The 26,957-nt window shown below is 40.9% G+C and overlaps 1 protein-coding gene across 1 annotated transcript in view; it reads right to left on the bottom strand.

Moving 5' to 3' along the window:
• The window catches only part of LOC124612857 (retinol-binding protein pinta-like), a 96,142-nt gene extending 70,142 nt beyond the window's left edge, over window positions 1-26,000 (bottom strand). Inside the window, exon 1 of the mRNA XM_047141287.1 lies at window positions 25,863-26,000. The gene's annotated coding sequence lies outside the window, so the exon portion shown is untranslated. The remainder of the gene's footprint in view (window positions 1-25,862) is intronic.
• Window positions 26,001-26,957: the final 957 nt, after the last annotated feature.

Below are 26,957 nucleotides of genomic sequence, written 5' to 3'. Positions count from 1 at the left end.
GCACGAGGCGGAATTGGGGGTTAACGCTGTGGAAAGGGGGTACAGGCAGAGTCACAGCAGAATAGTGACAAAGCATAAAGATACAATTTCCACAATATTTATTGTTGTTGTGGTTCTCAGTCCGAGGACTGGTTTGATGCAGCTCTCCATGCTACAATATTCTGTGCATCCTCTTCATCTACGAGTTATTACTGCAGCCTTCATCCTGCTGCATCTGCTTAGCGTATTCATCTGTTGGTCTTCCTCCATGATATTTACCCTCCACGCTTATCTCCAGTGGTCCCTTGATGTCTCAGAACGTGTACTACCAACGGATCCCTTCTTATAGTGAAGTTGTGCAACAGATTCCTCCTCTCCCTAATTCTATTCAGTTCCTCCTCATTAGTTACGTGATATATCCATTTAACATTCAGCATTCTTCTGAAGCACCACATTTCCGAAGATTTTATTATCTTCTTGTCAAACTGTTTATCGTCCAAGTTTCACATCCGCACATGGCTACACTTGAAAGGTGGCTACACTGAGCCACAGCGCCAGAGATTGCGCCAAAGAGTATTATTCAGCCGCCTCCACTGGCAGTTCTTGTCGAGAAGTTGTGGTGGGCAGTGCTTGTCGAGATGTGGCAGTAGTCAGTGCTTATCGAGATGTGGTAGTAGTGAGTCGGTGTTGAGATGTTGTAGTAGGGAGTGCTTGTTCCATGTTTTATGCAGTTTGTTTCATGGGCTAGACAGCATATGTTGTTCGAATGGAGATATTGTAACGATCAGAGTGCTTTTCGTCAATATATATGAAGGTAAAAAAATTCCCTTTTCTTTTTATTATTTCAATGTCTTAAATAATGCGTCATTACAGGTTCAGTCAACAAAGCATCTGGCTCGTGTTCTTGTATTAGAGTGTAATTCTGGTTTCCTTACGCAATTATAGTATTTCTATTTTTTTTAATTACTTCAGTATAAATGGTATTTAAAATTTCTTGTCTTATTGAAGAAGAACCGTGCCAGATGTGTACGTTGAATCACACTTCCACACACAGGACAGCTACACTTGTGCTTTGGTTTCGTACGTTTTATAGTTGCTGGGGACTTAGTTAATTAATTGTGTTAACGGAAATTTTCTTTCATTCTTTGTTGTTATTCTATGCAGTCAGATTGCGTACTAACACTAGTCAGGGCCAACCGGTTACGAGACTGCGTAACCGTACAGTCAGCTACTAAAAATATTTGCATTTTATTTAATTAAGCCCCCATGCACACTCCACACAAATACTTTCGGAAAAGACTTCCTGACACCTACATCTATGCTCAAGGTTAACGTATTTCTCTTCTAGAGAAACGCTTTCCTTGTCATCGCCAGTCTACATTTTATATCGTCTCTACTTTGACCATCCTCAGTTATTTTGCAGCCCAAAAAGCTAAACTCATCTACTACTTTAAGTGTCTCATTTCCTACTTTAATACTAATTTAATTCCCTCAGCATGACCTGATTTAATTCGGCTACATTTCATTATCCTCATTGTGCTTTTGTTGATGTTCGACTTATACCTTCCTTTCAAGACACTGTTCTTCCAAGTCCTTTGCTGCCTCTGACAGAATTACAATGTCATCGGCGAACCGCAATGCTTCTTTCTTCTCCCTAGATTTTAATTCCTACTCCAACATCGGGGATAGGCTACAACCTTGTCTCACTCCCTTCTCAACCGTTGCTTCCCTTTCGTACCCCTCGACTCTTATAACAGCCATCTGGTTTCTGTACAAATAGTAAACAGCCTTTCCTTCCCTGTAGTTTATCCCTGCCACATTCAGAATTTGAAAGAGAGTATTCCAGTCAACATTATCCAACGCTTTCTCTAAAAATGGTTCAAATGGCTCTGAGCACTATGGGACTTAACATCTGAGTTCATCAGTCCCCTAGAACTTAGAACTACTTAAACCTAACTAACCTAAGGACAACACACACATCCATGCCCGAGGCAGGATTCGAACCTGCGACTGTAGCGGTCGCGCGGTTCCAGACTGAAGCGCCTAGAACCGCTCAGCCACAACGGCCGGCACGCTTTCTCTAATTCTACAAATGCTATAAACGTGGGTCTGCTTTTCCTTAACCTAGCTTCTAAGATAAGTCGTAGGGTTAGTATTGCCTCGCGTGTTTCTGCATTTCTGCAGAATCCAAACTCATCTTCCCCGAGGTCAGCTTCTATCAGTTTTTCCATTTGTCTGTAAAGAATACGTATTAGTATTTTGCAACCGTGATTTATTAAGCTGATAGGTAATTCTCACACCTGTCAACACTTTATTTCTTTGGAATTGGAATTATTATATTCCTCTTCAAGTCTGAGGCTATTTCGCCTGTTTCACACGTCTTGCCCACTAGATGGAAGAGCTTGGTCATGGCTCCCAAGGTTATCAGTAGTTCTAACGAAATGTTGTCTATTCCCGGGGCCTTGTTTCTACTTAGGTCTTTCAGTGCTCTGTCAAATTCTTCACGCAGTCTCATATCTTCCATCTCATTTTTATCTATGTCGTCTTACATTGCCATAATACTGCCCTCAAGTACATCACCCTTGTATAGACACCCTACATACTCCTTCTGCCTTTCGGCTTTCCCTTCTTTGATTAGGACTGGTTTGCCATCCGAGCCCTTTATCTTTTCTCCAAAGATCTCTTTTATTTTTCTGTAGGCGGCATCTATCTTACCCCAAGTGATATATGCTTCTACATCCTTACATTTGTCCTCCAGCCATTCCCGCTTAGCTGTTTTGGATTTCCTGTCGATTTAATTATTGAGATCTTTGTATTCCTTTACACCTACTTCATTTACTGCGTTTTTATAGTATCTCCTTTCTTCAATTAAATCCAGTAACTCTTGTTTTACTCAGGGGTTTCTAATAGCCCTCGTCTTTTTACCTACTTGATGCTCTGCTGCCTTCACTATTTCCAGTATTTATTGGGAAGCGCAATATACATCTTCCGCAATCGTTACCAACATACAAGGCATACTGAACTACCACTGCCTCATGAGTACGCGAGAACGGAATCGACACAGCGTTTTGCATTATCCCCGCCACGTCGTGCCAGCTTCAACCAGGTTACCAAAGAATCGTCAGAACTGGAAGGCCAATCGGAAAGCACTATGTTTCACACGCGTGCTGGTTTGTATTCGTTTTGTTGTTAAAATTGTTCTTGACGCATTGAAGGTTTATCACAAAAATGTCACCCTTGGTAGGATTTCTTGTAATTAAATGTCAACTAATGACACATCGACGGAAACAGTTATCAGGAGATCCTAACATGAACAATAACTTTATTCCGTCGTATCCAACGTTCCCTTTGGACTTGTACTTAGAAGCATCGTATTACCATGTCTAAGGTCACATCTTCGCGTCTGTGACGGATTCTGAGACTAGCAATGATATTTGTATTCAAACTTGTTTTTTTTTTCGACCATGTGTCCATTTCCATGGGTGTGTTTAGGCAGAAAATTTAGACTACAGCTTAAATTGCTGGTTAGGGAAACTCTCCATCTCAACCCCCCCCCCCCCCCTCCCCGCCCATAGATTTAGTGGTAAGTTGACCCATTGCATATCCTGGCAAAAAATAATCATAGATCAAACACGAAAACAGGAAGAAGGTGTACTGAACTGTGGAAAAAGAAGCAAAATAGAAACAGTGAACGGTCTGGATTTAATATGTGCAATATCAAACGACGTCTTGTCATAGATGTGTTGTCAGGTTGATATGTTGCGAAGAGATTCAAAACTCCCTTACATCCCACTTTTTTTTTCGCAAAATTAAGAACTGTTCGTCCGGTCATTGACGTGTCTGTTCACTGTATTCAAATCTGTGTGTGTGTCGTGGTGTAATGTAGGTTTGCAACAGCAACGGGTAATAATGGGACGTCCAGACGTACATACCTCCTATATGTTCTACACAGGTACCACATATGGCGCCTCTTGCGTTCCGGTTTGGTGGTTTTGACTCTTCAATTCCTTTTCTGTAACGTAGTGCACACCAGTTTATTTGTTGTTTGCATTTCTGTGAGAGGTCTATGCGATATCTCGTCTGCTCTCACTATGCATAACATAATATGAGTTATATGGTAAGAATATGTTATGGTCGTATGTAAATGTGATGAGTACCGAGAGCAGGAAAGATGCTACATAGGTGTCTGACAGAAATGAAGACAGCAAATAAACGGGTGTGAACTATGTTACGGTGAAGAAATTCTAGAGTCAAAACTTCCAAAACGGAACGAAAGAGGCATAAGATGTGTACTTGTGTACAACAAATAGGAGGTACGTACGTCTGGAGGTCTCTTCGTTACCCGTCGCTGTTGCAAACAGACATTGCATCACGACACACACACAAATTTGAATGCAGCGAACAGACACGTCAATGACCGGGCGGACACTTCGTAATTTTGTGAAAAAGAAAAATATGGGTTATCATGGAGACTAGAAACCGGACTCACACGTTGTTATCTATCACCGTGACCACACTGCTACGACACCCCGGTCGTCAATGTCTTTCGATAATGCGTATATTAAATTTTGATCGTTCACTCTTTCTACTTTGCTTCATTTTTCCACAGTTCAGTACAGCATCTTCTCGTTTTCATGCTTCATCCGTGTTCAGTTTTTGACGGGCTATCCAAAGATCCGTTTTATACGATGGGGAGTTTCCATGGTGACAGTGAACGAGCAGCAATGACATTTGCAGAGCAAAGTGCCTAGAAGCTGACCCCACTTCGTTTCTTATTTAAATAATAGAAAAAGATAAAATTGTGTTTAAAAGCGCGTAATATTTACTTTATGATGTTATGTAACATTTACATTTTAGTACTAGGAACAAAACGAAAAATTGTTATGAAAAAATAATTTAAAAATTTTACACTTAGCGAGTTCCAAAAAGAGCTGCCAAAATTGGATGTAAAGTACTACTAAGAAAAATAACACTAAACAAAGTTAAAAGAAGTTATTAAATCGGAGGAAACGTAATCTAATTTCAAAGTAGGTATAATAAAAGATCTTCCTGAATGTTACAGAATTACTGTGTGTATTCTTTGCTAAACCCAAGAGCCCTGTGGAATTTATTTCTGACAGTTTGGTTTTGTGTCGTTTAAGAACTCCCCCCCCCCCCCCCTCACCACCCATTTCCGCAGAAATTTCGTTTTTGAATAGATGTTTAATGTTATTTCTCTCTGCTATTTGTACAGTCATTCTTCACAAGTCATTGCTATGGAGGCACGAAGAAAGTAGCTTCAATAGCAAGACAACATTAAACCAGATCTTTACCCAAAAGTGTAGCTCTGCCTTTTTTTTTTTTTTTTTTTTTTTGCTGTTTTCTCAGCCAGGACACTTTCAAAAGAGTTCACTGGCCGTCTTCCAACTCACCTGTTTTTGAACTGCTTCAATAGCTTTAGTCATTTTAGACACACATCACTTTATTTGATCAACCCTCCTTATTACTCTCTTGGAATCAGCAAGGGAATAAGTGCGTACACTAACACGGGAAAAGTAAGGGGCCCAGTTGAAGGAACTTCAGGAAGTACAGTTTACGTGACTAATGCCTATATTTTATAACAAAATAATGTTTTAACCAAATATGTCATTAAGAATGTAAAAAAGGCTGATACAACAAAAGCATCAAAGTACAATAGATATTCTGTGTGTGTGTATTACGAAAAAAACCAGTTTTCCCTACATGCGTTTACACTCTGTGTAAATAATTGCACTTCACATAATTTATTTGGCGGCCATTTGATAGCAGTCACGATATAAGTCTTGTTTCTACCACTGCGCTAACGTTCAACGTCCCTTGCAGATACTAGTATAGAAGCTTCACACTGCCCTTCATACATGCAAAGTTTCTCTGATTTTACTGTTTGAAATAGCAATACGAAAAAAGCGTTAAACATAATTTTCACAAACAAGTACGATCATAGCAAATAAATATAATTTTCAGAGGACACATTTTTCACACATAAGTAGGTAAATTTTCTAAGAAGCAATAGTGCTATAGATGGTAAACAAAAATCAGCTGTTTCTACTTGGGAGCGGGTGAAACACAGCGCTTTCCGATTGGCCTTCCAGTTCTGATTTTTCATTGGTGATTTCGTTAGAGGTGGGAAGGCATGACAGGGATTATGTAAAAACCAAGGTTACTAAATAATAAGGTTGGGCGGTAAGCGCTCTGCTCTGCCATTGGCTGGCCTAGTGACGTCAGCGTGGAAGCAAGCGCTCACAAGCAGACGACACGGGATGCACTTTTACGTCAAGTTTTTTGCGGAAGATTTTGTTTATACCAGAATTGTTGTTGTTGTGGTCTTCAGTCCTGAGACTGGTTTGATGCAGCTCTCCATGCTACTCTACACTGTGCAAGCTTCTTCATCTTCCAGTACCTACTGCAAACTACATCCTTCTTAATCTGCTTAGTGTATTGATCCCTTGGTCTCCCTCTACAATTTTTACCCTCCACGCTGCCCTCCAATGCTAAATTTGTGATCCCTTGATGCCTCAAAACATGTCCTACCAACCGATCCCTTCTTCTAGTCAAGTTGTGCCACAAACTTCTCTTCTCCCCAATCCTATTCAATACCTCCTCATTAGTAACGTGATCTACCCACCTTATCTTCAGCATTCTTCTGTAGCACCACATTTCGAAAGCTTCTATTCTCTTCTTGTCCAAACTGGTTATCGTCCATGTTTCACTTCCATACATGGCTACACTCCATACAAATACTTTCAGAAACGACTTCCTGACACTTAAATCTATACTCGATGTTAACAAATTTCTCTTCTTCAGAAACGATTTCCTTGCCATTGCCAGTCTACATTTTATATCCTCTCTACTTCGACCATCATCAGTTATTTTACTCCCTAAATAGCAAAACTCCTTTACTACTTTAAGTGTCTCATTTCCTAATCTAATCCCCTCAGCATCACCCGATTTAATTTGACTACATTCCATTATCCTCGTTTTGCTTTTGTTGATGTTCATCTTATATCCACCTTTGAAGAAACTGTCCATTCCGTTCAACTGCTCTTCCAAGTCCTTTGCTGTCTCTGACAGAATTACAATGTCATCGACGAACCTCAAAGTTTTTACTTCTTCTCCGTGAATTTTAATACCTACTCCGAATTTTTCTTTTGTTTCCTTTACTGCTTGCTCAATATACAGATTGAATAACATCGGGGAGAGGCTACAACCCTGACTCACTCCTTTCCCAACCACTGCTTCCCTTTCATGCCCCTCGACTCTTATAACTGCCATCTGGTTTCTGTACAAATTGTAAATAGCCTTTCGCTCCCTGTATTTTACCCCTGCCACCTTCAGAATTTGAAAGAGAGTATTCGAGTTAACGTTGTCAAAAGCTTTCTCTAAGTCTACAAATGCTAGAAACGTAGGTTTGCCTTTTCTTAATCTTTCTTCTAAGATAAGTCGTAAGGTTAGTATTGCCTCACGTGTTCCAATATTTCTACGGAATCCAAACCGATCATCCCCGAGGTCCGCTTCTACCAGTTTTTCCATTCGTCTGTAAAGAATTCGCGTTAGTACTTTGCAGCTGTGACTTATTAAACTGATAGTTCGGTAATTTTCACATCTGTCAACACCTGCTTTCTTTGGGATTGGAATTATTATATTCTTCTTGAAGTCTGTGGGTATTTCGCCTGTCTCATATATCTTGCTCACCAGATGGTAGAGTTTTGTCATGACTGGCTCTCCCAAGGCCATTAGTAGTTCTAATGGAATGTTGTCTACTCCCGGGGCCTTGTTTCGACTCAGGTCTTTCAGTGCTCTGTCAAACTCTTCACGCAGTATCTCCCATTTCTTCTTCATCTACATCCTCTTCCATTTCCGTAATTTTGTCCTCAAGTACATCGCCCTTGTATAAACCGTCTATATACTCCTTCCACCTTTCTGCCTTCCCTTCTTTGCTTAGAACTGGTTTGCCATCTGAGCTCTTGATATTCATACAAGTGGTTCTCTTCTCTCCAAAGGTCTCTTTAATTTTCCTGTAGGCAGTATCTATCTTACCCCTAGTGAGATAAGCCTCTGCATCCTTACATTTGTCCTCTAGCCATCCCTGCTTAGCCATTTTGCACTTCCTGTCGATCTCATTTTTGAGACGTTTTTATTCCTTTTTGCCTGCTTCATTTACTGCATTTTTATATTTTCTCCTTTCGTCAATTAAATTCAATATTTCTTCTGTTACCCAATGACTTCTATTAGCCGAATTACCAGAATTGAGATGTCTAAACTGCTTTTCTCCTGCTAAAATATTACAGTTAAAACTGATGAGTTATATTCTTTCGCAGCTTATGCCTTACACATCGGTAAAATATCAGATCACAACCACACTGACACACACTTGAAATTCGAAACCTCGGCTCAAATAAATCAGAAACTATTTATTTAATCGCATTGAAATGAATTTACTTAAGAGGATAATTACTTTAAATTATCATTATATAAAGAAAAACACAAGTTTACTCACCATTTCTCCTCTGTAGTGAAGCTGCGAAGCAGTGTTGCAAATATACAAAAGCATTCGTAACATGTCTTGTAACACCATGACAATTTAGGGAGGAGTTTACAAACAGAATATCACACGCAACGACACTCTATATCCAATTGTTCTGTCAAAAATGGACGTACCTATATACACTACTTTTATTTGCAAAGCAGTTACACTATGTAGTGAATTGATTACTTTGATAACATATGCCATTTTCTCCCTTTTTTCCTCTGAGCTGCCTCAGATATTCTTGCTCTCTCTTTTGATGAAATCTAGCGCAGATGAATACATGTGCGAGTTCTAGCATATGTTTTAATTATTTATTTGTGTATATTGGGGAATCGCTCACCAAGTGCTGCACACAGCTTACTAATTATGCCTCTTTCTGTAGACAAACTTTCACTACCATGGAGCTGAGTAAAAGTCAGCTCGAATTGGCTTATTGTCTCAAGCTAAGTTCCTGATGGCACAAGTAAGCTTCCCTTAGATATCGTACACAGCCAGCTGACTGATCTTTCCCCTGGGACCGACATTAGCTCTTCAGTGGGTGTGGCTAATGTTCTGTCGTACTGTCTGCACCGATGGGCTATATATCCGGCCAGGTACTGAAATCCCTCCACGCTACAGTCCGAACCCACGGTTGCTGAGGAACTCTCATAATTTTCTGCTGTCAGTTCTATCCCCTCAATTTCTTTCTGCCCTTCAATCATCGACAGTGCTTCAGACATATCAGGAAGAATGCTGCTGAACACTGCTGCAGTAACAAATGTTCCTTCTTATCACGTTCAACAAAAGAAGCATTAGACAGAGGAATATCGGAAGCATTAGCACTTAACAATAATAGCCTGATTCGGTTTTTTACGTCTATCGGAGTTGGATGGTCATAAAAATGTCCCAGGCTCCTTATAAGAGAAAAGAAGTTTTCGAGACAGTCCTGATTCCGCCTGGCAGTAAGTATGTATTTGACATCGTATTCTCTTAAGTCACTGAATAGACCTAAAATTGACCGAATACACTTCATGAATCCTTTCTGAAAAGGTAGCAAATGCGTCGATGATCCAACGTGCATCCTCTCACAGCAGTTGTAGAACTTGCGCAGACATTGTTTTTGTGCTTCAAAATGAATTCCGAATCCACATGCCAGAGGTTTCTTACTTTCGGAGGTCCTTGAATTGAGGACATCTAAAGTATCGTCGACTAGCTGTATGAAGTCACTAGCGTGTCCTTCTTCTGGCATTAAGTACCGAACGGCCTGTGAAGTTGTGTGAGATAGCAATTCGGCTGCTAAACGCACTCTCTGTCGGTCTCTTCCCTTAACAGTGATATGTTGCTGGGTTAACTTTGGGCACATTTTCATTTCTCCACTGTCTAAAGCCAAAAGTCTCTCAAACACGGATTTCGTCACTGCCTTATTTTCTACAATAATACCTTCATCCAGCAGATGATTCCTTAGCAGCTTAAGTAAATGTGGGACATCAGCGAACACCCACACACGTTTCCATGTGTCGCTAGGATGAGGGAAACAACTGTTTAAGTGCGTCACGCCAAGCTCATTCCAAACGCAAGCGTTTTTTGTTCCCATGTCTGCTACACAAGCTACAACCTTATACGAATTACTGTCTAAGGCGACAATAAATTCATTCAAGAGGGCAGCTGTCATGCGAACATCAAAATCAAAATACACAGGTTGTTTCCAACTTGCAAACAGTCCACGCACCATAACAACTAAAACATTACTGTGAGGTCCTAACACCCTGTCCTCTTGTTGATCATAGCAAATCCTACCGTCGATGTTCATTTCGTCGAAGGACAAAACTCATACACGTTGCCTGTCAGTGAGTGTTTTTGCCTGCATTTTCATCATAATCAAAACATCTTTCAAAATGCCAGGACTGCAACTAAAAGAGCGGTTTATCCAGGCCCTCAACGTCGACACAGCTGGTAGATGATACCCGATTTTTTTCCTCAGAAAATTATAACATTTCCGAGATATAGCACGGAGAGTAATTGATTTACAAATGTCTTCATTACTCCATCTAACCCTTTTTGAGTCACTTAATAAACTTTTTATTTGATTGGGTGAAAATATTTTTCCCAGCACACGAATAATTTCCTTAGACACAAGAACCTCTTTATTAATTTCTTTCTCGCGCATTAGTCGTCGCGTTCTAGACAGCTGATTCTGAAGATCTTTATTCCTCGCTCGAAGTTGCACACACTTGTTTGTAAGAACAGCGTTCCTTCTTTCTAATGCCGCTATAGTATTCATCAAAGTAACTTTATCTGTGTCTGAAAAAAAACTGTCATCTGTACATGTGCTCTTATTATGATGTTTCCTATATGGTGACAGCTTTTCCAGAGTTTCCAGAGATCTCTTACGTAGTTCTCGTTTCTTATACCGTTTGGTTCTGGCTTCTGTTGCGGGTGACACATTGACAGTCGCACTACTGCACGGCAAATTACACGAAGGAACTGCATCTGGCTTGAGTATTCGTTTTCGGGGCAAATTAAGCAATTCAGACTGTAAATCCCTTAAGTAATCTGTTTCTGCGAAATGGTGAGAGCATATTCGTGCATGCGCAACACTTACACTGCCTTTCCTACAACATTTCGACAACCATAGTTTTTGTAATGTTTCATTACGCGGGAAACTGTGATACATTACGTCGGTTCCCTTTGTGTTCCGGTTGTAGGAAAAACAGCCCGTAACAGCACAGCCTGGCATTGTAAAAATTAATTAAATAAATTCTCCAATAAGAATTTCACTGGACGAACCATAAACTATAGAGCTGGCGAACACAATGTTGATCCCGCTGTCCGCTATCGCTAACTATTTCAGTTCCAAATCAAATATCAATTACAGGAAAAGCACAACACAACACAAAAAAAACAGTCACACACAATTCGAACTGTGTACTGTTTGGCACAGCTGCTTCCACCGTGACGTCATGCGCACAACTGAGAAAACACGTTGCTTTCTGCGCTTTCTGCGCCCCCCTGGTAAAAACCCTGTGTCGTTTGCGTTTTCGTCACTGCCCTACGGGGCAACGATCCTCTTTTTTTCTGGTCAGAGATGTTACGCAGCCACGTATCCATGAATATTATTTTGTTCCACAGACGGCTCGTTGATATCTGACTGTCAAGTGACTGTCGAATATATGAGTTCACTAACTGAGATAACTGTTTCATTTTACCTTGCAACTTGACAAACACCTTTCGGATATCAACTCGTCTTCCAATAGTGACTTTTTGTCCATTCATACAGCTCACTCATTGTATAGCTGTTTTATGAAGAAGAAACAGAAGAAAGGTGATCTGAAGCAAACTGGGCAAGAGTAGCCTCAAAATATCAATAGAATGTGTCAGCACGTCGTTTCACACTCGTGTCTTCAAAAACCTGTATACAACATGATCAGTAATATGTCCTTCATTGTGAGAAACTAAATAAAGTAGTTAGACTTAATAAGCTATGAACGGTAAGAGGTGATTATTATGGCTGGGAAACAGCCACAATTTCGTTTTTGGTACAGCATTTCTATTATGTGTACGCCGAAATAAACTTGAAATGCTATATGACACAAGAAACCAATAGAGAAATACACAACAAAATGAAATCATTCTATCAACTACTTTTTCCTTGTGTATTGAGGAAATCATGAAGTGTTCAGGATATAGCAGAGCTTACGTAAGCTGATAATCACGTAAAAAGCTTATGTGCCTCAGTAACGCATTCTGACTGACACACTTGAAAATATCGACCTCCTACATAAATTCAAATTTGCGTTGACGGCCAAAACGTTGGAAGAAACCAATAGCATTTGAATGCTTAAACGAACTCAAAAGTCCATCATTTTGTTAGTATAACAGGGTGATGGAACTAGAAATTTTTTGCAAGGCTATTCAAACAAGGGCAACGGCAATTTGGTACATTCTGCAAAGCCACTTACACTGGCGTCTTTACTCAGAATTTTATTAACTGGAGATTTTTTTATATAAATAGTCCATATGAGAGATATAGTATACATGGATCCCTTAATACTTAGATTCAGAGACGCCTTAATAATCGCCATGAATAAGAGACTTTACATTTATGGTTAGTGATTAACTTGCTTGCTTTCTTTAGGAATTCTTGCAATAGCCATTCAGTAACAAAGGCTGTTTTGCTTTTGTGCGCCACGAGGATAAAGTACTTGCCCATATGTATCTATAAAATATAAAAATGCTAACAGTATGAAAGAAAACAAGTGGAATTAAGTAAAATAAGGATAGATAAAGCGAATGGTAGACCTCGGTTTGTTGGAAGAATTTTAGGAAAGAGTGGTTCACCTGTAAAGGAGACCGTATATAGGACGATGGTGCGACTTGTTCTTCAGTAATTCACAGGTGTTTGGGATCCGTATCAGGTGGAAGAAGACATTGAATCATTGCATAGGCGAGCTGGTAGATTTGTTACCCGTAGATTCGAACAACACACATGTGTTACGGAGATGTTTCGTGATCTCAAATGGGAATCCCTGAAAGGGATGCGACGTACTTTTCGAGAAAGACTATTGCGAAAATTTGAAGGTGACTGCCAAACGATTCTCCTGCCGCCAAAATACATTGTGGATAAGGAACACGAATACAGAGGCATTTAGAATGTCGTTTTCTCTTGCTCAATGTGCGAATGTAACGGGAAAGGAAATTATACGTACGGTGGCTTTTGGAGTATCTGGGTAGATATAGATGGGACAGCGTAACTCGTTTGAACAGCGTTAAGTTTCCTGTCAAAAATGTGTTAATAAACGTTTTATAGATAGCATGCAATAATAAAAATTTTTTTGAGAACAGGAGCCGTATAGTTCATGAAACATCAGTAAATAAAGAACACAAAGAAATCATTCTTTTTGAAAATGCTGCCCACAACTAAGATTTTTTCGATAGTGTTTTATTATATAAGCGGCGTTAAAAAAGAAACGAGACGGAGGCATAATTACGGAAACCAGTACCTGTATTTTAGAAGTATTGACCCAGGCTGTTTAGACACTCGTCCCACTGTGACACAAGACGGTGAGTGGCTGTCTCATAAAATTCACGGGGCGGCGATGTTAGCCAGTTCCGCACTTACAGCTGGACATCGTAGTCAGAAGTGAACTGTTTGCCCCTCAGTCTTTTTAAGGGGACCTAAAAAGGCGTAATAACAGGGAGAAAGGTCCGGACTGTATGGAGGGTGGCCGAGAACCTCCCATTTGAATTTCTGCAGGAGTCCCCGACTGTGTTGGCCGTATGAGGCTTTGCATTGTCGTGAAGCAGAATGACCCCTCTGATGGGTTTACCTGGTCGTTTTGATTTGATCGTTTGGCGAAGGGTGGTCAAGGTTTGCGAGTAACGCTAGGCATTCACTGTTGCCCCGTGCTGCAGGAAGTGAATAAGAAGAGCGCCATATTTGGTCCCCTTAAAAAGGCTCTGAGGGGCAAATAATTCACCTCGGACGACGACGTCCAGCTGTACGTGCGGAACTGGTTAACATCGTAGCCCCCGGAATTTTATGAGACAGTCATTCACCGCCTTGTGTCAGAGTGGGACAAGTGTCTCACCAGCCATGGTCAATTCTTCTAACATACAGCTATTGGTTTCGTTACTTTTAGAACGTCCATTAAGGAAACTAAATCTTGATAAAAAGGCAAATCTTTACTCAGCATTGTGTGCATATCAGATTTGCCGACCACGCAATATGAATACACACCACTGATTTCTCTCTCTAAACGCGACTACGCAGGTACCACAACCCGCATTGTTCTTCCGTGAAAAAATACCAAACACCCAAGGCCGATCGGTGAACCAAAGAACACTACCGGCGGTTAAAAAAGACGCACACCGCGTGCGTAAATGCGATAGATTTACAACACGCACTGTGAGAACGCAAGTCGTTCGCTGACACATGGCATTGAAATCTCAGCCAGTTGGCCTTGCCGCACGCTGGTAGATCGCTTCCGCGTCTATACAACACACCTCCAGAAGTCCTCACTACCAAGGTCGCACACTGATTGTTTGTACATTTGGTGGTATGAAGTGCTTTTAACATTTTGAAAGAGGAATGGCGACTTGTAAGTATCCATAAAAAAGTTCAAGATAAAATCCTGCGCAGAATCGACTTTAAAATCACGTTTTTGGGGAACTGTGGGGGAGGGTGGCTCCCCTCGACGCCGGTTATGGGCGTTCTTGTTTGATGCGTTTACGCAAGTTCCGTCAGGGACTCTTGTAACACCCCACGATTAAATTAACCTTGCGGTAGCGGCATTGCCCCACTAGCAGTTCAGGGTCATATTGTTGTAATGGTTTGTCATCGAGTGGTGGTGGGGAAAATGGTCGTATGGGTAGGTGATCCTGCACTTTAAGTTTGCGATTATCCCTTGAATGGCGAGGCTCCTGCATCCGTCGATGTCTCTTGTTGTGACCAATATGGTGTACAATTGGACGTCCGGGTCACGTGCCGCATTGGAAGCGCCGCTGCGAGCGGTGACGTAGCCGTATGGCGAGTAGAAGGACTCCGCGGCGTAGAACGGTCGCCACTGAAGTACTGCGACATCCTTGTAATACGTTGGTCAGCTGTAAATATTTCTGCCCGAGCACCACAAAGACTCGAGCACTTCGACGTTACTGATCCGCCGATGACGGTATACGTTGAGAAATAAAAATCGCGTTTGGCGAAATCCCTAGTAATCACCATTTGTTTAAATGGCATGTTAAAGAAAAGTCGACAACAGTTTATCGATAATTCTGTGTGGTAGGCAGAAAATCGTTCAGAAATAAAAAAAATACTATTAGGTGTAAAGGGTGACAACTGATTCTGAATATATTCATAGATAGTAGCTGGAACTATTTAAATTTATTCACTTTTATATTATGTTATCCATTTGATTCGTATCCTTTTTTGTTATAGTACTTTCACGTTCTTTGAGTATTTTTGTATGTAAAACAGTTGTTAAAACTCCAATTTATCTTCACAAAATTTGCAGCCAGCTGCTTTTTAAACAGTTATTACTGCCGCCCCAGTCGATTTCAAGAGCTGTAAAGATGACGAAATGATTCTCGAACTTTGTGTATGCAAATTTATGTGTGGGACTACGTTACATTCAGCAAGCAACAGTACGATGTGTGAAGCTGAGTACTTCTTGAACTAGTAATACATCCGTCATTCCCTGCTCCATTTGCGAATGGAGTGAAGGAAGAACGACCGTCGTCTGTAAACTTCATTATGCAGTTAAATTTCTCAGATATTTCCATCATGGTCGTTTTGCTAGACGTATGTTGGACGAAATATTAAAAGGACCGCAACGTAATGTCTTTTTTTACATTTAATTCTAACAGAAAAATTGTTGATAAGTTTTATTTTTAATCAATGATATAATCACCCTCGTTATCTACAACCCTTTGTCATACAGTGCACACATTTCCGATTCGGATTGATAGAAAAATGACTGGTTTTTGAGAAAAATATATGGGGATGCTGTTTTGGACATCCTTTTTTTCTCAGTTTTATGCCTCTTATAAAACGTTGTAGCGATCGGAATAAGTCGAAATCCGATGGCGCAGTATCGGTCGTGTATGGTGGTTCTCCAAGATTCATCTGGCGCAGTGCGGTCTCGCGTTTTCTGTTTACAATCGCTGGGCGCTTTTCAATTACAAATCGATTTACACCGTCCAGTTATTCACAGTAAAGGCCTGCATTCACAAATTGTCCGAATTTCAGCACTGCAAACTGAACGACCCCGTGAATACTCCACCTACCAAAGAACAACGTCTTTCCTGTGGTGTGAACCTGCCTGTACTTCGTGGTGACTCATCAGGAGACAGCCACTACCTTTTTCGTTTTGGATTACCATAGAGGACCCATTTTTCATCTCCGATGATGACGCGATCAAAACAGCTTCTGTATTTTGCCGTAGAAGCATTCAGCTGCATGTAGTGGATCAGTTAGCTTTGTTTTTATCAGTCTGGTACAAATGTTCCTGGATGGTCGACCAAGGTTGGTTACGAGTGCTTGAGAGTCCCTCGATTGTATGACATTGATTTGCTTCCAGTTCCGCTCTCAACTTATCATTGTCCAAAGTTGTTGTTCTTCCTGGTAGACCCAAGTCGCAAAGATCAAATTTACCAGATCCGAACTCAGGAAACCACCTTTGACACTTATTAATGTCTAACGCACTTGGATAAATATCGCAAATGTTTGTGATAGCGAATGTTCCGTTACTACCCTTGAGAAACTCAAAAATCTGTGTAAAGTAGTGGACGTGCGACAGTAGCTTATGAAGGTTGTGTTAAAAGTCGCATATTGTAATGTTGTTGCTTAATTTGTTATGTAAGCGGTGCTGATATTCAATAAAAGCGGATTAAAACCTGTGAGCTGTCTGGGGAAGTTAACCTTGCATTACTGCGCAACTGCTTCACCAGGTATCCAGTCTAGCTTACCAAATTCCCAACCAGACTAACATTAATTATAATCTTTTAATAGTCATATGACAACCGGTGATATATATATATATAAACAAGAGAATTTAAATAAAAAGAAATAAACCAGTTTATATTTGGAAATTTATTTTAACATTGATCGTTGAAATTTCAGTATGTTAAACTTGAATCATAACTAAACTGGTGCCTTATTTAAGATTGTGAAAATGTGAGTTTGTAATCTTACGGAACACATCAAGTATGGAGCCAAGATTGGGAGACTGCATTCAACACTGCGTTCATAAAATAATACACAAAGAACGTTGAAACATAACCAAGAGCAAATTAACCACAACCAACCGATTCAATTTTCACCCAAAGAGGTTACGTTCATAGCGCAATCCTGTCCGTAATGAAATTACCACACACTGGTATACTAAATTCATACTAACTCTCTGTGAAATCTTCCCGAAAAGAATAGCTGAGGGCTACTTTGATGCTTACACCACATGCTTCACGTGGTCAACTTGCTTTACACAAAGAGTGTCACTCCACAATAATTTTGATAATTAACATAAATTACATCGAAACGCAATTTACCAAAGAAAAACCTCGAACTGGTTACTATCGTCTTATTACTAACCTGATGGGTCAAACAATTATATAAGCACGTGGTAGTGGTCTCACAAAGTACACCCCATGTGGGTTGAACATAAAGAAAAGTTGCTATATTGAAAAATATTGTCAAGACGAGACGTTATAATCTCACGCACATTTGCTTTAAGATTGATGATCTTAGTTAGAGTTACTGATCAACACGTGGTTCCACTTTACTCAGAAAGTAGTGACAGAGCAACTAGTGGACGATATTCTGAACTTCACACTCGAAATACACTGCGTTGCAATTTAAGATAACATTAGATATTTTAGAGCTAAACCTCAAATCCATTATCCTACAGACATAGCAGAGACGCGCTTAGCCGGAGATCTTACCACTTCAGACGCTCGCCACGGACAGACTGCCCTGCTGGGCTCCTACCGAGCGTGCTTCACAAATAGAAACGGAAGTGACCAGAGAGGCAGCTCCCTATACCAACATGACAAGGGACAGACAGGACCATACTAAGAATAGAAACCTCTTTGCTTCTAGAAAGCGTAGCTACCTGTTCCGACGTTGGTCCTACTGTTCTCTAGCAGACAGGCTTGTCTGCTACCCTCAAGCATGCAACTAGAAATACATTTGCTCATTCATCCTCTCACACAGAAGGGAAGGGGGATGACAGTATCTTATCATATACAGTATGTAAAAGAAAGCGGATGTAGGTTCTGTATGAGACTGTGTGACATGAATTACATATAAACTGTGTTTTAAAGTGTAGTAGTAAGACAGATCGTTCTTGTTTATGTGTAAAAGTAACACGTTCCACTACTCAGTCTCCTCCCAGATACTCAGAAACGCCACAGTAAATTTAGAAGAGGAATTTATGCCGTAAATGACAACACATTTAAGAAATTAACATGAAAGGAATCCAACAGAGACCTTTCAATGTACTGGCCATTTCACCATAAGCTAAGGAAAATTAAGATATAATTATTTGCGAGTAAATAATCACTAACTTTAAAATGTGTCTTGCACGACACTGAAGCACACAATGAACTAATAAATGATAAATGAATATCGACATGCGCAGGAACGAGATTGCCTAAGCTCCTCCTCTTGAAATGTTCGCTCTCAGAATTTTAAATGTAAATCTCGTGATACAGAACATTTTTCTCGTAATCGTCTGCCACTAGAGTTGGATGAGCATCTCCATGATACTCCCGTGTTTACTGAACGAATCTGTGACGAGATGCTTTGCTCTTCTTTGGTTTAGCGTAAGGTTACTGTTCTCCACGAATTAGCCTCCAGAAACTAAGAATACACCTTAAAACAAGGTCGAGAAATGTGTTACTCCTACTATATCCTACGAATATACGGGGTAATGACCAAACCAGGAGAAACGATAGCAATTGGCGTTGTATAGATGAGTACCATTGGCCAGGAAAACAATAGTAATTGCGTACATCGTCTGTCCAAAATATTCATAACTGGTTTTATTGTTGGCGTATAAGCGATGTCAGCGCAGTAACTACGATGACCATTGAATTAACAAAAATAAACAACAGGTTTGCTTTTGGCTAGCCAATTGTGAGCAGACAGTGATAAATTGTGGACGTGCGACCATAGTGCGTCAACGTTGTTGTGTTACAAGTCGGAACGTAGTAGCATTTCAAGTATTCATAACATTTTCTAGAAAGTTTTGAAGAAGAGAAGAGTGTGTGCGAAGTTTGTCTCCCAACGAAAACAACCAGCTGCCACTTGATTTGCCGCGCGGAGTGGCCGTGCGGTTTAAGGCGCCATGTCACGGACTGCGCGGCTCGTCCTGCCGGAGGTTCGAGTCCTCCTTCGGGCATGGGTGTGTGTGTTATTCTCAGCGTAAGTTAGTTCAAGTATTGTGTAAGTCTAGGAACCGATGAACTCAGCAGTATGGTCCCTTAACACACATTTTAACATTTTGCCACTTGATTTAAAGGCGAAAAATATTCTTTTCTGGAAAATAAATCGTCACGGGCTACGGCACTTGGTCTTATCAATTAAAGTACAGAAACTCACGTGAAGGGTCAACGTGTTGACGACTAACCGACTTTCAGGTCAATGTAACGAACGATTTAAAAAACATCCCAAAGAACAACTTTTCTGACAGTATCAAATGGTTGTGTGTTGTGCTTAAATGTGTGTGAGGGGTGGGGGAGGGAGAGTGGACGACCATGTAGAACATCTGAGGCGTTAAAATGTCTTAATATTTCTCTAGTGTTTGTTTATCCGGTCTCAAAACTTTTTGGACTTACGGAATACTAGGTGTGTTCTTTACCACAGAACACATACTAAATATTTTCCGACAGGCAGATGTGTCCTAACAGTACCTCCTCAACTTGGTTAAGCACGGGTATTCCGTATGGCGTACTGTAAAATGAATTTTCTAATCCTGAGAAATTAGAGGGGGCGATCTGTTTTATTCATTGGTTCAAATGGCTCTGAGCACTATGGGACTCAACTGCTGAGGTCATTAGTCCCCTAGAACTTAGAACTAGTTAAACCTAACTAACCTAAGGACATCACAAACATCCATGCTCGAGGCATGATTCGAACCTGCGACCGTAGCGGTCGCGCGGTTCCAGACTGAAGCGCCTAGAACCGCTCAGCCACATCGGCCGGCTTTTTAAAGATAGTTGGTTTAAAGTCTACTACTATATTTTAAACTAACAAAATTAAATTTATATAATGAAAGCGGAATATAGTAATATAGTGTCTCAGCAGTCGTTAATACACTACTTGGGGACAAGCTGATCCTGTAAATCTGACGAAACAGGTGCTGTAACACACGTGCCGTGTAGTGACCACAAGGAAAAAATTTGAGGAATTCAGGCTCATACAGTGAACTACGAGGATCCATATAGCGTACCAATCGCGGATGCCGCAGGGAAAAAAGTGTGTGTGTGTGTGTGTGTGTGTGTGTGTGTGTGTGTGTGTGTGTGTGCGTGTGTGTGGGATGGTGGGGAGGATGAGATCTGTCACAGTATGTAACTTCCAGCACAAGTGGGGCGGTGGACTCAACAGATAATATACAGATACAGGCACCTCTCTTCTTCTTACAAGTTACATCGTATTCCTCTTCATGTTCTTCATAACGCCTTCTTGGAGCTGGTTTAACTGGCTTATTCCAGTCCATTAGTGCAGAGTGATAAAACTACGTCGTGTGGCGGATGTAAGAAGACAATTCGTTGCTAGATAATTCAGTCTATATCGATGTCTTAAGATATTGTTGGAAAGAAGTTGTGGGAAGTGATACTCGACCCTGAGATAGTCGGCTAGAGACAATGTCACAGCTGGAACACCATCATCAGCTTCTGATCACCCAAGCGAAGAAAGACGGTAACGTACACATTGTGTTTACAAGTGTCTGCACCACTACTCAGTGTCCAGTCTCAGATTTCTCCACAGGGCCTCTGTGGAACCCCACGAAGATCCATCCATCGGTTGAGTATTCTAAGCTCGCGAGACAGATTTATGCCTCCCTTAGAGTTCTCTATGTAGTAGCCATCTGAAATATAAATGCTAACGCACATCATAATGAACAACACAAGACAAAATGGAAGACACATAATACGTCATTAGCAACTGCTCTATGCCAACATGTGGCTTGGATAGCAGTGTGAAATGCCCCGCATTGATTGCAAACGTAGTAATCAATAAATCAGTTCAAATCCTATGTTGTGATTCCATAACATTGACCGGTACTGCCAATAACTTGAGTGATTAGTGGGAACAACGAGTAGCAGCGGCAGCAAGTAACAGAAAGAATAAATTTTCACTCTGCAGAGGAGTGTGCTCTGGTGTAAAGCCTTCTGGCAATTTAAAACTGTGTGCCGGACCGACAGCTGCATTCGCGACCTTTGCCTTGCTCGGGCAAGTGCTCCACCAACTTATTTTTGTTGGGAAATGGGGAAGGAACGTTACGGTTTTCTTTTCTTTGTTTTTGGCAACTTGACTGAAATGACAAAAGAGGAAAGGAAATGCGAGCTAAGTCCGACAGCTTAATCACTTGGCTGCGTATAGCCACATATTTTGTAACATACACTAAAAAGAAAATAATTTTTATAGTATAAATATTTTATAGTATAAATATAACCCCAACATTGAAGGCTACGTACTTTCCAGCAAACTGCTGGCAGGGAAGAAAAATGTACAAAAAAAAGAACCATGGATGTAGCGAAAAACAAGAAATATGTACTCCCAGCAAGCAAAATTCATAGCGCAAGCGACACCGCGAGCCAATAAATAAAGACCTCTGTAGCGATCCTCTTCGCTAGAATGGGGGCGGAAACGTGTTACCTTCATGTTATAAAAAACTGGGGTTCCGTGTGTGAGATCTGTCCGCGGCTGAGAAAACGTCAATTGCAATTACCAAACATTTACCCGACGCTTTTCTTCCTCCAATACCTCGTCTCCTACCATCCAGATTTCACAGAAGTGCACACTTCACTGCAAAGTGAAAAATTAATTCTGGAAACATTCCCAGGCTGCAGTTAAACGAGGAGCTTCGGCAGAGAAGCTGCGCTGCACAGAGGTGAGTTAGAGGTGATCTTTGCGAAGATGCGCGCCAGATTTCTCTGTTGATCACGAGGAGAGGAGAGGAGACAGACAGTTGAGCTTTGGTATTAGGTGTGAACAGTAGAGTTTTTGGTTTAGTAACAGTAAGTAGCAAACAATGTAGATTGTTGTGAATTATGACAATATTTAATGAAATATTTACTGTGGAGAGAAAAGGAAACTGAGGTTTACGTTGGTACGATTGTATACTTTGTGAAGAATGGATCACAGGTAATGATTAAGTTTGATTTGCGGCAGTGGTTTGATAATGCATTACTTCAAGTTCGCCAGACATTCAGATCTGGAATCTTTTTTTGTTTTAATTTTTTTTGTAGTGATTTATCTCTCTTTGTAACAGAAAACGATTTAAAAATTAGAGTTTGGAATTTTGTTTAAGTAAAGAATATATATGTGAAATTTAATTTTTGTAATTCTGGCATTATAGTTAAGTGATTTCAGAGAATGCTTAACTATTATTCATGTTTCATTAAGCGCTATTAAGTCAAATGGTATGAGACTGCTATTCAGTTCATTTAAGCCAGAGTCATTGTCCACATCCAGTTAGTTAATTTTCAGTTTATTTAAAACTATTATGTAAACTTATGAACCAAGAACGAAAGCCAGTTAATTATAACTATTATGTAAAATTATGAACCAAAAACGAAAGCGTTGTTTTTAGAGAACGCATTGCATATTTGCATATCTAAGTACTTAGATGCAGTAGCTGTGTTATCGAGTCGCCCTGTAGCTATGAGAGCAGTGTGTACAGCGTTATCCAGTACTACTCAGGTGAGCCAAACAGTGTAGGACACACATTCTTTCTTTAATTAAACTTCACAGGGAGCAGCTTTAGTTTCAAAGCAATCAGTTTTTCATGAAAGTTTATAGGTATTCTGATAACAATAACTTTGAGGCAGTACATGATTTTCTTAGAATTATAGCAGATTTCTCTACGCATTCTTGGAGTCCAATTTTGTAATCAACATTTAGCGTTATGTAAGATATCAGGCTGATGACGTGGTATGCGCACCATTCAAAACAGGAAACCCAAAGTTTAGCATCTGACAGAAAATTTAACATTAGGAACACAATCAAGTAAGTTTCACCTTTCTTCTGGGACTGCTAGTTTCACAAGCGTGACAGTATAACTGTGAAATTGGTTCCATTCCATACTGGGCGCGTAGTACACCAACCGTTATCAGTGTCTTGAAATAAGACAATTTCGCATGCAAAATCTTTCTCGTTTACTCGAAATGACTCGATCGCCCTCTTGGGGCACCGTCAGATTAGCGAAAAAATTATTTTGGAGAAACAATATTCGTCCATTAATACCCACACATGGCATCTGTTTAAAAGGAACTATCATCTTATAGTCATGGGATGAATAAAAGCATTACGGAACGTAGCACGGAACCAACAGCGCTCCGGCACAACAGCATGAAGTGTTGCGTACAGCTGACAAATAGTAGATGATGTGCTCAAGAACAGGATACGTCAGTCCTGCAAGCCGGCCACACCAACATCCCATGAAGATGGGACGATGGTTCCTTGTGGAATTTTATCTTAAGGGGGGTAGGACGTGAAACGGGCCGGCTTGGAGCAGGAGAGGCACCACAGGACGTTTTAATTTACACTGTCTATACTTTTACAAATAAATTCATAAAACTTTGTTAGCATGACCAGGAAGGATTCAGGATTCACACTCATAGCAGAGGAAGTTCAAAAACATAACAAAACAATATTTGTTTTCATGTGAAATTTCATCATTTTTTTTACTTGGTATTGGCTGCATTTGTTGCTTTGGGTACACTTTTATTCATGAGTAAGAGGGATTCTTCGATTAATTTAGCACAGCATACAAACCATACTTACAGATGTATGAAACTCTAGAATTTCCCAAATCTGTTAAAAACTGTGGTAAAAATTGAGATAATTAACTATAAAATTCGAGTTTTTTCTGAACACAAAGTTTAAAACGTAACAGCCCATTCATTTTTCCATAGATTAAATAAATTCTAGAGTTTCATACACCTGTAAGTATGGTTTGTAAGCTGTGCAAAATTTATCGAAGAATCTCTTATGAAGAAAAGTGTACATACAGCAACAAATGCAGCCAACAGTAAGTGAAAAAAATCATGAAATTTCACATTTAAAAAATATTATTTTTTCGTGTTCTTGAACTTCCATTGCTATGAGTGTGAATCCTGATCCTTCCTGGTCATGCTGACAAAGTTTTATAAATTTATTTGTAGAAGTATAAACAGCGCAAATTAAAATGTCCTGTGGTGCCTCTCCTTCTAGAAGTCGGCCCGTTTGACGTTCTACCCCCCTTGTGGGCATTAATGGGCGAATGTTAGTATTCTACATTAATTATTACGCTAATCTTATGATGCCCCAAAAGTGCGAAACGCGTCATTTCCTGGAAATAGGAAAGATTTTTCAACCGATATTGTCTTATTTAAAGCAGGACTGTAAAGTTTGGAAGATAATACATGAGGAACTGGTGGAAGTAAGGTTCTGAGGACGGGTCGTGAGTCGTGCTCGAGTAGCTCAGTCGGCTGAGCACTGGCCTACGAAAGGCAAATGCCTTGAGTGTAGGACAGGAGCACGGTTTTCATTTGCCAGGGAGTTTCAAGCACAAAAAATTTCTGAACTGACAGCTTATAAAATTATATAGTAACATACCTTTTCTCGCAACATGTAACACAAATGTCTCTACCCAAGCCAAAGCTATCTGTGTGCGAAGACGAGAGCAGGCATACGTTGACAAACAAAAGGATATTTACCTGAGGACTGGTTCCAGAGTACTGGATTCTATCTATATCTACATCTACATCTACATATATACTCCGCAGTCCAGCATACGATGCGTGGTGGAGGGTACCCTGTACCACAACTAGCGTCTTTTCTCCATGTTCCACTCCCAAACAGAACGAGGGAAAGATGACTGCCTGTATGCCTCTGTACAAGCCCTAATCTCTCTTATCTTTGTGGTCTTTCCGCGAAATATAAGTTGGCGCCAGTAAAATTGTACTGCAGTCAGCCTCAAATGCTGGTTCTCTAAATTTCCTCGCTAGCGATTCACGAAAAGAACGCCTCCTTTCCTCCAGAGAGTCCCACCCGAGTTCCTGAAGCATTTCCGTGACACTCGCGTGATGATCAAACCTACCAGTAACAAATCTAGCAGCCTGCCTCTGAATTGCTTCTATATCCTCCCTCAATCCGACCTGATAGGGATCCCAAACGCTCGAACAGTACTCAAGAATAGGTCGTATTAGTGTTTTATAAGTGCTCTCCTTTTTCAGATGAACCACATCTTCCCAAAATTCTGCCAATGAACCGAAGACGACTATCCGCCTTCCCCACAACTGTCATTACATGCTTGTCCCACTTCGTATCGCTCTGCAATGTTACGCCCAATTATTTAATCGACGTGACTGTGTCAAGCGCTACACTACTAATGGAGTATTCAAACATTACGGAATTCTTTTTCCTATTCATCTGCATTAAGTTACATTTATCTATATTTAGAGTTAGCTGCCATTCTTTACACCAGTCACAAATCCTGTCCAAGTCATCTTGTATCCTCCTACAGTCACTCAACGACGACACCTTCCCGTACACCACAGCATCATCATCTCAGAGAACTACGCTGATGACAGCGAAATATGCACTGTGTGGGGATGAAAGAGCGGTACACAGTAAAGACGAGTAGAGAGCACTTACGTGTGCAGAGCTTGCGTGCGGCTGGCTGCCCTCGCGGCCTGTGGTGTACTAGCAGCTGTGCGGCAGGACGCGGATACGGCACGCTGGGTTGTGCGCGGCGAGAGTGAAAGCGCTCCTCCAGCGACTGTGGCTGCCGCTGCGAGAGCGCCAAACCGGTTGGCGGTGGCGGCCGATGGGCGTGGGCGGCTGTGGTGTCCTCGGCGATGCGTTGCGTTGCGTAGCACTGGCAGACCCATAGGCCGCGCTGGGTGTCAAGGCTACTGTAGCAGCAGCCACCGTCGCGGGACGCCCGAATTTTCTCAGCACAAAGCAATACTAGTGCGACCGACTTTCTGAAGAGCCTCATAACGTATAACGTAAACTGGAGGTATGCATTTCGAAGATTTTGTGATGTGTTCTGGAACGATGACAGGTAAACATAGCTCTGTTTACAGACGAGACAGGCTCTGGTGAAGGTCACGTCTGGCCGTTGTTTTCATTGCTTCAAGTCCATATTTCAGCTTTTTTCCCTTTGCTTTTTGTAAATGAGAAATGATGCAATACACTGACGGAAAAAATCGCAGCACCATGGAGTTGTGCGGTATGAGGACATTGGTAGGGGCGCTTCTACATCTGAAAAATGATGTCTATTACAATTTCGCGCCAGTCACATAACAGTGGCGCTACTCGCGACACTTTGAGGATGCAAATAAGGTTTTCCTTAAATACACTACTGGGCATTAAAACTGCTACACCAAGAAGAAATGCAGATGATAAACGGGTATTCATTAGGCAAATATGTTATACTACAACTGACATGTAATTACATTTTCACGCAATTTGGGGGCATAGATCCTGAGAAATCAGTACCCAGAACAACCACCTCTGGCTGTAATAACGGCCTTGATACGCCTGGGCATTAAGTCGAACAGACCTTGGATGCCATATACAGGTACAGCTGCCCATGCAGCTTCGACACGTTACCACACTTCATCAAGAGTAGTGACTGGCGTATTGAGACGAACAAGTTGCTCGGCCACCATTGACCAGACGTTTTCAGTTGATGAGAGATCTGGAGAATGCGCTGGCCAGGGTAGCAGTCGAACATTTTCTGTA

Source organism: Schistocerca americana, chromosome 4 (genome assembly GCF_021461395.2).
Source record: "Schistocerca americana isolate TAMUIC-IGC-003095 chromosome 4, iqSchAmer2.1, whole genome shotgun sequence".
NCBI classification, from domain to species: domain Eukaryota; kingdom Metazoa; phylum Arthropoda; class Insecta; order Orthoptera; family Acrididae; genus Schistocerca; species Schistocerca americana.
Note: the sequence above shows the minus strand (reverse complement) of the source record. Positions and strands in the feature narration are given on the sequence as shown.